The sequence below is a fragment of the Vanellus vanellus genome (genome assembly GCF_965231255.1).
Source record: "Vanellus vanellus genome assembly, chromosome: 2".
NCBI classification, from domain to species: domain Eukaryota; kingdom Metazoa; phylum Chordata; class Aves; order Charadriiformes; family Charadriidae; genus Vanellus; species Vanellus vanellus.
In genome coordinates, this window is record NC_138906.1 from 66130395 (window position 1) to 66144234 (window position 13840).

A 13840-nucleotide genomic window follows, 5' to 3' on the forward strand; every position below is an offset into this window, starting at 1 on the left:
CTGCGAAAGCAGGATTGCCTACAGCACATTACTCAGGACTGCATCCAGGCGGGTCTTGAAAATCTCCAGAGAAGGGGACTCCACAACCTCCCTGGGCAGCCTGTGCCAATGTTCCGTCACCCTCACCGTAAAGAAGTGTTTCCGTGTATTTGAACGGAACTTCCTGTGTTCTAACTTGTGCCCATTACCCCTCGTCCTGTCACTTGGAACCATTGAAAAGAGCCTGGCTCTATCCTCCTTCAACCCACCCTTTAGATACTTGTAAGCATTAATAAGGTCTCCCCTCAGCCTTCTCTTCTCCAGGCTAAAGAGTCCCAGCTCTCTCAGCCTTTCCTCATAAGGCAGATGCTCCAAGCCCTTAATCATCTTAGTTGCTCTTCGCTGGACTCGCTCTGGCAGTCCCCTGTCCCTCTTGAACTGGGGAGCCCAAAACTGTACACAGTATTCCAGTTGTGGCCTCACCAGTGCAGAGTAGAGGGGGAGAATGACCTCCCTCAACCTACTGGCCACACTCTTCCCTATGCAGCCCAGGATTCCATTGGCCTTTTTGGCAACAAGGGCACATTGCTGAGCCATGGATAATTTACTGTCTACCACGACCCCCAGATCCTTCTCCTCAGAGCTACTTCCCAGCAGGTCCGCCCCTAACCTATACTGGTGCTTTGCATTCTTCCTCCCCAGGTGCAGGACTTTGCACTTGCTCTTGTTGAACCTCATTAGGTTCTTCTCTGCCCAGCTCTCCAGCCTGTCCAGGTCACGCTGGATGGCAGCATGGCCCTCTGGGGTGTCAGCCACCCCACCCAGTTTGGTATCATCAGCAAACTTGCTGAGGATACACTCTGTCCCCTCATCCAGGTCATTAATGAATATATTAAACAAAATAGGACCAAGTATTGAGCCCTGGGGGACCCCACTGGTTACAGGCCTCCAACTAGACTCTGTGCCGCTGATCACAACCCTCTGAGTTCTGTCCCGCAGCCAACTCTCAATCCACCTCACTGTCACCTCATCTAGCCCATACTTCCTCAGCTTCCTAATGAGGATGTCATGGGAGACAGTGTCAAAAGCCTTGCTAAAGTCAAGGTAGATGACATCCACGACTCTACCCTCATCCAGCCAACCAGTTATAACATCATAGAAAGCTATCAGATTGATCAAGCATGATCTACCCTTGGTAAATCCATGTTGACCACTTCCAATAACTTCCTGTTCCTCAATGTGTTTGGAGATGACATCCAGAATGAGTCGCTCCATTACCTTCCCAGGGACAGAGGTGAGACTAACTGGTCTGTAGTTCCCTGGGTCCTCCTTCTTGCCTTTTTTGAAGATCGGAGTGATGTCAGCCTTCCTCCAGTCCTCAGGCACCTCTCCTGTTCTCCATGACCGTTCAAAGATGATGGAGAGTGGTCTAGCAATAACATCCGCCAGCTCTCTCAGCACTCGTGGGTGCATGCCATCAGGGCCCATGGACTTGTGAATGTCCAGCTTGGCCAAGTGGTCTCTGACACGGTCCTCCTCAACTGAGGGAAAATCTTCCTCTTTCCAGACCTTCCCCTTTGCCTTCAGAGTATGGGATTCATGAGGGACAGCTTTAGCAGTGAAGACTGAAGAAAAGAAGGCATTCAGTAACTCTGCCTTCTCTGTGTCTTCCACCAATAGGGCACCTGTCTCATTCACCAGTGGGCCTACATTTTCCCTAGTCTTCCTTTTTTTTCTATTGATATACTCAAAGAATCTCTTCTTATTGTCTTTAACTGCAGTGGCCAAGCTGAGTTCTGATTGAGCTTTGGCCCTTCTCATTTTCCCCCTACATAGCTTTGTTATATCTTGATAGTCCTCATAAGTTGCCGATAGAGAATAGATTTTCATTTCAGCTTTGTAAGCACTCTTGCAGCTTGCCTGTTTCCCTTTCCAACATCTTTTCCTAAACAAAGATCCCAGTGTATCCTGACAGACAGTGATTGCCCACACTTTTCCATGCTGGAATAACTGTCTTGTGGAATAGTATTGGCATGGCAGTCAGATGGCTACATCGGAAGGGGTGCGGAAAAATAAGTTGCTTTCTAAGTAACACGAATGTATCTGTTGATACTGACTTATAAGTATCACTAATTGTCTGCTGAGCTGAGAGCAGCTTTAGAATCATAGAATTGTCTAGGTTGGAAGGGACCCTTAAGATCATCGAGTCCAACCATTAACCTAACACTGCCAAGTGTACACCTAAACCATGTCGCTAAGCTCCACGTCTACCTGTCTTTTAAAGACCTCCAGGGACCAAGATTCAACCACTTCCCTGGGCAGCCTGTTCCAATGCTTGATAATACTTTCGGTGAAGAAACTTTTCCTGATATCCATCCTAAACCTCCCCTGGCACAACTTGAGGCCATTTCCTCTTGTACTATGACCTGTTACTTGGGAGAAGAGACCAACACCGACCTCACTATAACCTCCTTTCAGGTAGTTGTAGAGAGCGATAAGGTCTCCCCTCAGCCTCCTTTTCTCCAGACTAAACAAGCCCAGTTAACTCAACTGCTCCCCATAAGACTTGCTCTCCAGATGCCTCACCAGCTTCGTTGCCCTTCTCTGGACATGCCCCAGCACCTCTATGTCTTTCTTGTAGTGAGGGGCCCAAAACTGAACACAGTATTTCAGGTGTGGCCTCACCAGAGCCAAGTACAGAGGTACAATCAATTCCCTAGTCCTGCTGGCCACACTATTCCTGAATACAGGCCAGGATGCCATCAGCCTTCTTGGCCACCTGGGCACACTGCTCACTCATATTCAGCTTTTACATTTGCCCCGCTAGTCAGATATTTTGTAACTTAGTGTAAATAAATGGATCAACATTTTTGATCCTGGCTTGAATTGGATTTTTAGAGTGCTACTAATAATCAGTTCCAAAGGGCATACACTCAACACATGCATAAATATATATATATATATATATACACACCTATATATGTACATCTGTCTGTGAATAGCAGGGCACTTGCTACAGTGTGACACTGGAGACCTGCTGGCTGAGTCTCTGCCTCAAAATCAGAATGCAAAGTAACATTGTGATGGAGTTTGTTACAGCTTGTCTGACTAAGATGAAGTGGATGAGCAATAAACAGCTATCAGAAGCCCCTCAATTGCAAGCTCTTGCCCTCATGTAGAATTTCGATCATCCAGATTTCTTCTAGGACAGTAAAATAGGACTGTGTAAGCAGTCCATGAGTTCCCTAGGCTCCACTCATGACAATTTCTGAATGCAAATGCTAGATAAGCTCACCTCATAATGGGCTACCTGACCTGCTTCTCACTAACAGGGAAGAAGTGATGGCAAATAAGGCTATAGACAGCAGTTTGGATTGCTGTGACCACCAGGTGATCAAATTGAGGATCTAGAGATTTAGGTAAATCTAGGTAGCTAGGAAGGTAAGAAGCAGGCTTGGAGCTTGGACTCTGGGAGAGCGGACATTGGCTTATTACCTCAAACTAGGACATTAGGGTAGAAAAGCAGCTGTGTAGGTAGGGCTCCCGGCTTTGCAATTGAACTGAAAGGCAAAAAGAGAGAGTACAAGAGGGGGAAAAATGGCAGGCAGAAAAGGAAAAGTGTAAGTGCAAGGGTATTCTGGATGAAATCAAGAAGGCCAAAGCCAAACTGGAACTAAAACTTTCTAGGAGTAAATAGTTAAACAGGAAGGATTTCTGCAAGTATATTAGCAGCGGGGAGGTCAAGAGAAAATATGGATCCATTGATGAATGGTCCATACAACTTATTGGCAGACAACATGGAAAAGGCTGAAGTGGTCAATGTCTTTTAACCTCACTCTTCCCAAGTGAAGTCTCCTCTCAGACTTATGTGCATACCAGCACAGTTCAGGAAGGTGAGGGACAACAAAACAGCAACTACTTAGAGAAGCTAGATGTCAAATCTGTAGTGCTGAATAGGGTACGCCCAAGATGCAAGAAGGCTAGGTTGGCGCAGTCTGGTGAAGAGGATCCTGAGGGACCATCTAGTAGCAGTTTAGAGCTACTTCAAGATTAATTACAAAGATGACAGGATCAAACACTTCTTAATACTGGCAGATGGTAAAATGAAGGACAATGGACACAAGTTCCAGGTCAGGATGTTGGGACTGATCATTGAGAAATATTTCTCTCACCTTCATATATGTGTCCCAACCCTGGAACTGACCTGGGGAAGTTGTGGCACCCCAATACTTAGAAGTTTCCAAGGCTTGAACACGTGGAGCCATGGCTGGCCTAATTGTCAGCAGTCCATGTTTATACTCTGATTGCAATTAAAAATGAACACATGATACAGAACAACAGGTCCCTTGGAGGAATGTGTCTGGAGTTTGTGCTCACTTTGAGCAGCTCAAGAACTTCACCTGAAAAAAACAGAATTAACAGCGAAAGTGTTGCTGTTGGGAACAGGCACTTTCAAGAATTTATCTTTAAATCTCTACCACTTTTTGCAAGATTTGATCATAAAGTGATTTAATAATCACTTGATGTTTATGCTTATTTGCGGCCCAATCTAATTGTTGATACTGAGTATTTATATATAAGGCCAACATAATTCAAAAGACTTTGCCAGGCATTTTTCTAGGTTAATGATTCCAAATATCACAATCTCCATTGCTATCAGAGTTTGGGACAGGGAGCATTACTTTAATTAATCTCTATCAGCCTTGGGAGGGTGGAAAGCAATTGCATACTTGGTAATTCCTCTTATTTTAAAGGAAAAAGGACAGCAGACACTACCTGGGAATAGTATAACACAGTTACCACAATTTGAATGTTACTGAACATAGATGAACTTTTCCAAATAGAAAGTGGGGAAAGAATTAGAGCTGGCTGTGTACCTAAGGTTAGTTTTCCTGCACCTGTAGGAAGTTTGGACATTACCACTAATAACAAATGGAAAACAAGAGTTTAATTGACAATTTAGCTTCCCAAATCAGTCAAAACTGTCTCCATTAGGAAAAAGAAAAAGTGTTCATTACCTTCCTTGTTTCTTTCCCTTCTTTACATTTCTCTGCAATTTTATAAGCCATCAGAGAACACAAAAGACAACAGGACCCCAGGCCTCATTCCTTTTACCCCTCTGGGACCCACAAGTACCCAATATGCCACAATGAGTTAGAGCGCAATGAGGTTTTTGTGGCCCCCTTGTGTTGCTGTAGTCTGCATCCAGTGAAATACTTCCCAGGAAGACAGGCTACCTGTCACTGCTTCCCACAGCCTGTCCACCACTGACTTCGGTAGAAGACCTCCCATTCCTGCTGTGAGCCAGCTCACACTTACAGCTAGTGTCACTTTGTTTCTTTTACGGAAATTCACATGGTTAACATGACATTCACAGTAAGTACTTTGCAACTTAGGATCTAAAATGCAATCATGCAATTGAGTTCCCTTTTTTAAAGATACATGTACAGAGGCTGATATGTGCAGAGCAAAGTACAAATAACAACGTCTCATGATGACGTTTATTATTTTAGTTGTATACATAGTCATCTTAAGACCTGTTAGGCTTAATATTTTAAACTGTCTATTTAATATGCACCAAACTAACCCTATAGCAGGACAGTGCCAGGATTGCAGTTGCAGGTTTCCCCCTCTGCCCATTCCCCACTAAGCAAAGACAGTATTATCTCAGGTCTCATTCTGCCTCACATAGACAAGTTTGTCCATTCCTTTCATTATTCTTTTCCTGTTGCTCACCTTCTGTCCTATAATCACCTATGATTTCACTCCTTTTATTTTATTCCCTGTCAAACAGCAAGGAGCCAGGTTTCTTTTGTTGTTGTTAATTTTGTGGTCAGTTCCTAGTTCAACCACATCAGGTACAGTTAGGCTGAAAGGGGTAGGATGCAAGTAGCAGTAGAATAAGAGAAACAAAAGCAAGGGATGAATCAGTTTTCTAATCCTGTTGCTATGGAATTCCAGTCTGCTCTTCTGCAAACAGAGCTTTCTAGGTACTTCTACAGAGCACAACATGCAGGATTTTCTGATAGTCAGCAACAACTCATAGGTGTACTAAAAAGCCGCACAGCACTTTTCTAAGGTTTTTGTGTTGTCAGCCACTGACCTAGACAGTCTCTATCCAAGCAATGGCAGACCTCAGGGATATGCTAGGGGTAAGGGGGAAAAATTCATGTGGTTAGTGTATTCATTTCATTCAATCCAGGGCAAAGCTTTATGTTATTTAAAGTTATTTGTGTTTTTATCTGTGCATGAGAGATTTGAGAAGAGTTGTAGGGATGGCCATTTGAGAGCAGAAATAATTTGAGCAAAGTTGTGTAGAGCCTCTCTAAACATGACTGGTACAAACCTAGTTGTCATTAGTGTTCCTGAGAACAAACAACCAGTGTAATCTCTTTACTGAATCATTACCTACCTTAAAAATAAAATTTAAAAAAAAAAAATTAAAAAAATAACCAAAACCAGTAAGGAGTGGAGAGGGCAAGTCCATGCATTCTCCTGAATTTAAGTTACTTGCATCCACAATCCTCTGAGTCACCCAAGCATGCTAGTTCAGCACGCCTCATTTACACGTTTATTGCTCTGCTTCTAAACTACTGAACTGAGGCCAATGGAGAGCATTAGCAGTGTTATCTATAGCTCATCAAACAGAGCTGAGGCTTCCAGCAAAAAAAATAAAAGATAACAATGGACAGATATAACAATAAAAGTAATTAAGTTTAAGAGTAAGACACTTAACATGCTAATCCTGCAGGTTACTGCAATTCTCACTTTCAGCTGACCAGCCACCACACTCAGAATATAACTATCAGGAGCAGGCTAATGGTCTTGGGAAGTTACACTGTGTTGAATTTTTTTTTTTAATGGAAGACTCTGTTTTGAAGAGAAAATTGTTGTATTATCAATATACTTCATAAAGTAAACCCATGCATCAAAGCCTTTCTTTCTGTTATTGTACTCTGATTCTCCACCTAAAGGAACTTTGCTGTCTCATAACTCAGGATGAACAGTCAAAGACTGTAACACAGACATTGGCCCCCTGAATGTTAGGCCTTCAACTTCTGCATATTCTGCATAATATTTATCCTAATGTTTCTGCAATTATGACAGTTAGCTGTAGTACGGTGTATTGACTGTAATTTGGTAAGTATACGACTACATCACAGTTGCCTGACTAATCTGGTGTTTTGCCTGTCTAATCTGGTAGCCTTCTGCGATGGAGTGAATGCATCAGTGGACCAGGAAAGAACAACTGATATCATCTACCTTGACTTCTGTAGGGCCTTTGACGTGGTCCCACACAACATCTCTAAATTAGAGACATATGGATTCAATGGATGGACTATTCGGTGGATAAGGAAGCAGCTGGATGGTGTTATCAAAAAAGTTGCAGTCAGTGGCTCAGTGTCCAAATGGATATCAGCAAGAAGTGATGTCCCTGAGGGGTCTGTACTGGAACCTATACTGTTCAATATCTTTATTGATGCCATTGACAGTGGGATTGAGTGCACCCTCAGCAAGTTTGCAGATGACACAAAGCTGAATGGTGCAGCTGATACGCTAGAAGGATGTGATGCCATCCAGAGGGTCCTTAACAGGCTGAAGAAGTGAGCCCATGTGAGCCTCACAAAGTTCAACAAGGCAAGGTCCTGCACCTGGGTCCAGGCAATCACCAGTATCGGTACAGACTGGAGGATGAGAGGTTTGAGAGCAACTTTGTGCAGACAGACTTGAGGATACTAGTGGATGAAAAGTTGGACATGAGCCGACAATGTGCACTCGCAGACCAGAAAGCCAATGCATCCTGGGCTGCAACAAAAGCATGGCCAGCAGGTGAATGGAGGTGATTCTCACTCTCTACTCTGCTCTCATGAGACCCCACCTGGAGTACTGCATCCAGCTCTGGGGCCCTCAGTCCAAGAAAGATATGGACCTCTTAGAGCGGGTCCAGAGGAGGGCCACGGAGACGATCAGATGGTTGGAGCACCTCTCCTATGAGGTAAGGCTGAGAGGGTTGGGGCCAATCAGCCTGGAGAAGAGAAGGCTCTGGGAGATGTTATTGCAGCTTTTCAATATATATAAAGAGGGCTTATAAGAAAGTCAAAGAGAGAATTTTTACCAGGGCTAATGGAATGGAATGGAGTGGAATGGAATGGTATACTTGAGTTGGAAGGGACTTACAATGATCATTGAGTCCAACTGCCTGACCACTTCAGGGATGACCAAGAGTTAAAGCATGTTATTAAGGGCATTGTCCAAATGCCTTTTCAACACTGACTAGCATGGGGCATTGACCACATCTCTAGGAAGCCTGTTGCAGGGTTTGAGCACCCTCTCGGTAAAGAAATGCTTCCTCATGCCAAGTCCAAACCTCCCCAACGGATGCAACTTTGAGCCATTCCCACGTGTTCTGGCACTGAATCCCAGGGAGAAGAGATCAGTACCTCCCTCTCCACTTCCCCTCCTCAGGAAGCTGGGGAGAGCAGTGAGGTTGCCCTTCAGCCTCCTTCTCTCCAAACTATGCAAACCCAGTGCCCACAGCTGCTCCTCAGAGCACGTGCCTTCCAGCGCCTTCACTAGCCTTGGTGTCATCCTCTGGACACATTCAAGCACTTTAACATCCTTTTGAAATGGTAGAGCCCAGAACTGCAGAAGGTACTCAGGGCGAGGCTGCACAAGTTCTAAATACAGTAGGATAATCACCTCTTTGAAATGGCTGGTTATACTGTGTTTGATGCATGCCAGGATGTGGTTTGCCCTCTTGGCTGCCAGGGCACACTGCTGACTCCTACAGAGCCTGCTGGCAAGCAGCACCTCCAGACCCCTTTCTGCAGGGCTGCTCTCCAGCCATTAGTCTGTCCCACGTGCAGAATACAGCATTTGTTCTTGTTCAGTTTCATGTCACTGGTGATTGCCCAGTGATCCAGTCTATCTAGATCCCTCTGCAAGGCCTCTTGTCCCTCAAGTGAGTCAACAGCACCTCCCAATTTAGTATCATCAGCAAACTTGCTAATGGTGCGTTCAACCCCTGCATCCAGGTCATCGATAAAAATATTGAACAGAACTGGCCCTCAGATTGAGCCCTGGGGAACACCACTGGTGACCAGTCGCCAGCCAGATGTAGCTACATTCACTACAACCCTTTGAGCCCTGCTGTTCAGCCAGTTCTTCAGGCAACACATCATCTACCTGCTCATCTAGCAGTTGGACAACTAGTCCAGAAGGATGCTGTGAGGGACAGTATCAAAAGCCTTACTAAAATCCAGAAAAACTATGTCCACCACCATTCCTTCATCCACTAGGCAGGTGATCTTATCATAGAACGATATTAAATTAGTTAAACGGGACTTTCCCTTTGTGAACCCACATTGACGGTGCCTGATGATTGCACTGTTCTTTAAATGTAGTGATAGGACAAGGTGTGGTGGTTTTAAACTGGAAGAGGGTAGATTTAGGTTAGATATTAGGAAGAAATTCTTTACTGTGAGGGTGGTGAGGCACTGGAAGAGGTTGCATAGGGAAGTTGTGGATGCCCCATCCCTGGAAGTGTTCAAGGCCAGGTTGGATGGGGCTTTGAGCAACCTGATCTAGTGGAAGGCATCCCTGCCCATGGCAGGGGTTGGACTAGGTGATCTTTGAGGCCCCTTCCAACCCAAATCATTCTATGGTTCTATGTAGTAAAAGCTGTGTTCATACCCAATAAGTAATGCTGTAAAAGTCCTGACTGATAGCTTAAAGATAACACTCCTAAAAAATTTTGTCTCATGCCACATGACTATGTAGTTCTCTAAATATATGCCATCTACTGGTATAATACAGAGGGAGATATTAGAAAAACTTGGAAAAGTTCTACCGGTTTGATTTAATGTTTTAGTTGATAGGTGTATGCCCCTGTAAAACTTATACAATGACCTAATGAAGAAATGGCACCTCTTTTCTCACTCTCTCCCCAGTCCTTTCGTACATTTTCAGATCATACTTGTAAAATTTCATGGTATGTTTCATAGAATCATAGAATCATAGAATGGTTTAGATTGGAAAGGACCTTGAAGATCATCGACTTCCAACCCCCTGGCCATAGGCAGGGACATGTCTCACTAGATCAGGTTGCCCAAGGCCATGTCCAGCCTGGCCTTGAACACCTCCAGGCGTGGGGCCTCAACAACCTCTCTGGGCAACCTCTTCCAGTGCCTTACCACCCTCAAAGTGAAAAACTTCTTCCTAATGTTCAATCTGAACCTGCCCTCCTCCAGTTTAAAGCCATTCCCCCTTGTCCTATCGCTACATGCCCTAGTGAAAAGTCCTTCCCCAGCTCTCCTGTAGGCCCCCTTTAGGTACTGGAAGGCCACAATAAGATCTCCCCGGAGCCTTCTCTTCTCCAGGCTGAACAGCCCCAACTCTTTCAGCCTCTCCTCATAGGAGAGGTACTCCAGCCCTCGGATCATCCTCGTGGCCCTCCTCTGGAAATGCTCCAGCAGGTCCATGTCCTTCTTATGTTGGGGAGTCCAGAGCTGGATGCAGTACTCCAAGCGGGGTCTCACGAGAATGGAGTAGAGGGGCAGAATCACTTCTTTTGACCTGCTGGCCACAATTCTTCTGATGCAGCCCAGGATATGGTTTGCATTATTGTCTGCGATCACACACTGCTGGCTCATGTTGAGCTTCTCGTCAATCAGCACCCCCAGGTCCTTCTCCTCAGGGTTGCTCTCCAGCCATTCCCCGCTGAGCCTGTATTTGTGCTTGGGATTGCCCCGACCCAGATGTAAGACCTTGCACTTCGCCTTGTTGAACTGCATGAGGCTGGCTTGGGCCCAGCTCTCCAGCCTGTCCAGGTTCCTCTGGATCACATCCCTCCCCTCCAGCATGTCTACCTCGCCAAAGAGCTTGGTATCATCGGCAAACTTGCTGAGGGTGCACTCGACCCCACTGTCCATGTTGCTGACAAAGATGTTGAACAGTACAGGCCCCAGTACCAACCCCTGAGGAACGCCACTCGTCACTGCTCTCCACTTGGACATTAAGCTGTTGACCGCAACTCTTTGAGTGCGACCATCCAGCCAGTTCTTTATCCACCGAGTGGTCCATTTGTCGAATCCATGTCTCTTCAATTTAGAGACCAGGATATCGTGTGGGACAGTGTCAAACGCTTTGCACAAATCCAAGTAGGTGACATCAGTTGGTCTTCCCTTGTCCACTGCCGCTGTAACCCCTTCATAGAAGGCCACCAAATTTGTCAGTCGTGACTTGCCCTTGGTGAAGCCATGCTGGCTGTCACCAATCACCTCCTTGTTTTCTACATGCCTCAGCAGAGTTTCCAGGAGGATCTGCTCCATGATCTTGCCAGGCACAAAGGTGATACTGACTGGCTGGTAGTTCCCTAGATCTTCCTTGTTTCCCTTTTTGAAAACAGGGATTGTGTTTCCCCTTTTCCAGTCGGCATGAACCTCACCAGACCACCACGACTTCTCAAATATGATGGATAGCAGCTTAGCAACCTCATCTGCCAGTTCCCTCAGGACCCATGGATGTATCTCATCAGGTCCCATGGACTTGTGCACCTTCAGATTCCTCAGGTGGTCTCATACTTGATCTTCACCTACAGTGGGTGGTTCTCCATTTTCCCAATCCTCACCTTTGCATTCTGCATCAAAGGTAGTATGGCTGCACTGTAGCATGTTTATTATATCTAACTCCAGTCTGCAAAGTGGTCACAGCTAAGCACATCCTACACTGCTTCATTGATCCATTTCCTGCAGCAGCAGCAGGTCCCACAGATGCCAGGGGGGACCAAGCACAACCTCGGGGAATAGGGAAGCCTCTGTCTGTGCCACTGATCTGAAACAGAACATCTGTAGATTAAACAGATCTTGAACTTGTTATCTAATACCACAGCAATAAGCGTGGACAAGATAACCCATACTAATACAATGTGAACTCTCTTTGAGCTGCTGTTACTCAGAGAACTTTTTCATTTTTCTGAACAGGCTACGTGGCAGGTGAATGAAAGCAGTGGTCTGAAGTGCATTCTCCTTTTTCTCTTCTAGTATGCAGCCATATATCATCAACTCTTTCATAATGTCTGGCTTCTCTTGAATTTGCTGACCTGTCTGAGGAGAGAAAAGAAAAATAAATAATGCCAAAGCCAGTCATATGTAAAGATCAGGTATGGTGGGAATGTAGCCTCAAAAACAAAAAGGGGGAAAAACAGAGTTACATGAAATAAGTGTGAAACAGTGTTGTTTGGGCACTATCAAACAAAACTTTGTTACAGCTAAGAATCATCCAGGACATGGCAGACATTCAGCTATCAAAAACACTCAGAGCTGGAGATCAGAAATGAACACAACAGCACCAGACACAGTGTTGTTTTACAGACCAGTTCTGTTCTGCCTCTGCTCATCTTGTCTCATTTCACTGGGATTGCAGCATCCCATCCCACTCTTAAACCTACTGGAAATTTCCCCAGAAAGATCAAAAAGCCAAAATGATTGCATAGTTCATAAAACAAAAAGGCAAAACCTCTGGGGAAAAGTAGAAGCAAGTTTGACTGTTTGTGCTTGCAAATTGCAATGTTTATTTACCATGACAAGTGTCTTATGAATCTCCCAGCAAACAGCTTATCAACATAAATAAAAAGTAAGAATTTGAGAAGGGATGCACTCAGAATAATGATTTTTAAGGATTTCCATCCCACAAATCTTAACATAAGAGGGAAACAATTGCCAGGACTCATACACCAAAGGCTAAATGGCAGCCTGAGTGTTTCAGGCTGACCAAGTGATAGGCATTAATTTCTATTCTAACAGAAGTATTGACTCCTACTAACTTCTGCTGCTGTGACAGAAATAGAAATGCATAAAATATCAAGCTCTTAAAGAAAGCAATCAGAGGTACCAGTGAGGAAGTTAAAGTTCAGGCATCCAAATCAGAGTGACACACAGAGAGTACCCGGCTGTCTTCTGTTAGCATTTTAATGCTAGTGAGTGCATAGAGCTCATCCCAGCCTGCTCCCTCACAGGTTTTTCTGCCATTCTTCATTACAAACTGCCAATAATCATTTTTCTTTAAGAAAAAAGTCTAATGTCCAGTGGAAACTTTGCAAACAGAGGAGAGTTTGGGAGAGGAAAGACTGAAAGTCATTTCCCCTTTTCTTGCAATACATTTCAGCGGTGACAAGAAGAAAAATACTTGAACTGGCTTTCCATTGACGAAATATGCATAAATTTGCTGCTTATCAGCTGCTGGAATCATGTTCTTCAACAAAGACTCTTTGAACTAGCTAAACCGCCAAATTTAGATTTCAGTTTTGCAGCAAGGCCTATGTTAGCAGGATGCAATAGCTCTGCAGCAGCCCCGCAGCCTCCCTTCCCCCAGCAGAGGTGGGTTCTCCCACAAGCTGGGCACTGGATCCCATTCCCACCTAGGAAAGAGGAGCTTCAGTATAGTTATTGTTCTCAGGTAGGGGTGAAATCTGAGTACAGATATTAATAATGGCACCTGGCCTGGAGAACGCTGCTGTGCATTTTCTGCAAGACACAGTCCTTTCTTGCTTGTCCCCCAAAATCTTCTGTAACAAAACTGTGCCCTCGGCAGTGTTTCCTCTGTTCTGTGGCAAAACTTACTGCTTTTTGATGGTAGATGAAAAAGGCTCCCATTTGCGCTGTAAGTCTTCATAACATACTACAGGGGTATACAGTGGTCTTGCTCTCAGTTTCAGATGTTTTGGGCCCAATACCTACTTGCTGTGAAGCTGTTGAGTCCTGCTCGACACCTGCCAGGAGGGGACCAGGGCTGCAAAGGTAAGAATGCCCACGTGGATGTCCTGTTCAGGGCTTGCCCATGTGTGTGGTGGCACACAGGTGCT